This window comes from Elephantulus edwardii, unplaced genomic scaffold (assembly GCF_000299155.1).
Source record: "Elephantulus edwardii isolate Elephantulus edwardi_28Jun2011 unplaced genomic scaffold, EleEdw1.0 scaffold00531, whole genome shotgun sequence".
NCBI lineage: Eukaryota > Metazoa > Chordata > Mammalia > Macroscelidea > Macroscelididae > Elephantulus > Elephantulus edwardii.
The window spans coordinates 411,238-412,704 of NW_006400281.1; the positions used below are offsets into that span (position 1 = coordinate 411,238).

At 38.7% G+C, this 1,467-nt stretch overlaps 1 protein-coding gene and 1 pseudogene across 2 annotated transcripts in view; one reads left to right on the forward strand and one right to left on the reverse strand.

Annotated features, from left to right (window-relative positions):
• The window catches only part of LOC102874848 (tetraspanin-14-like), a 38,887-nt gene that overhangs the window by 34,457 nt on the left and 2,963 nt on the right, over positions 1 to 1,467 (reverse strand). The window lies entirely within an intron of this gene.
• Positions 1 to 1,467, forward strand: part of LOC102874443 — a 10,604-nt pseudogene that overhangs the window by 6,930 nt on the left and 2,207 nt on the right.

Sequence of the window (1,467 nt, forward strand, 5' to 3'; positions counted from 1 at the left end):
GTTCAACGCAATCCCAATAAAAATACCAATTCCATTCTTCAAGGAGATGGAAAAGGTAATCTCCAGTTTCATTTGGAATGGAAAGAAGCCCCGAATAAGCAAAGCACTCCTTAAAAATAGAAAAAAAGTAGGAAGCATCTCACTCCCTGATTTCAAATCCTACTTCACTGCCGTGGGGGTTAAAACAGCATGGTACTGGTACAATGACAGACACATAGATCAATGGAATAGAATTGAGAATCCAAAAATGAGGCCATCTACGTATGGTCAACTCATTTTTGACAAGTAGATGAAATCAGTTAAGTGGGGAAACGACAGCCTTTTTAACAAATGGTGTTGGCAAAACTGGAAAAATTTCTGCAGAAGACTCAAGCAAGATCCACACCTCACTCCATATACAAAAACGAACTCAAGATGGATCATGGATCTAGGACTAAAACCAAGGACTATAAACTTCATTAAAGAAAAGCTTGGAAGAATTCTAGTAGTCCCAATCCACAACATAAAAAGTCTTCCAAGTATCCTGAAAAATCTGCAACCAGAAGATAAAACAGATGAATGGGACCTTCTAAGAATCAAATTCCTATGCACATCCAAAAACTTCTCCAACAGGGTAAAAAGGGAAGCCACAGACTGGGAAAACATATTTGGTAATGACATGTCAGATAAGGGACTTATATCTAGAATTTATAAAATACTTGAGCACCACAATAAGATAAAGGTAAATAATTCAACTGAAATATGGGCACAGGATATGAACTGACACTTCACCAAAGAAGACATTCAGATGGCCAAAAAGCACATGAAGAAATGTTCAAAATCCTTAGCTCTAAGAGAGATGCAAATCAAAACAACTATGAGATATTATCTCACCCCAGTCAGAATAGCAAAATTTAACAGAACAGCAAGCAACAAATGCTGGCAAGGTTGTCAAGAACCTGGAACCCTCATTCACTGATGGTGGGAGTGTAAAATGGTGCAACCACTGTGGAAGGAGGTATGGCGCTTTCTCAAAAAGTTGCAAATAGAGATACCATTTGACCCAGCAACTGCACTACTGAGAATATATCACAAAGAGACCATAACTGTCATCCAAGCAGATATATGCACACCCATGTTTATCTCGGCTTTGTTCGCAATAGCAAGGATCTGGAAAGAACCCAGGTACCCATCAACAAACAAATGGACAGAGAAGCTGTGGTATATTCACACCATGGAATACTATGCTGCATTGAAAAACAAGGAACTCATGCAATATTATTCAAAATGGGTGAGCCTGGAGGACATCATGCTGAGTGAAATTATCTCAGTCGCAAAAGGACAAATATTGCATGGTGCCAGTACTGTAAAATGGGACTGATATCAGGGTTGGGGTAAGACTGAGAAAAACTGGATAAATTGTGTATACTGCACTGAAACAGACGAGGGAGAGAATAATTTAAAAGCAATGTATGATAGGGTATTATG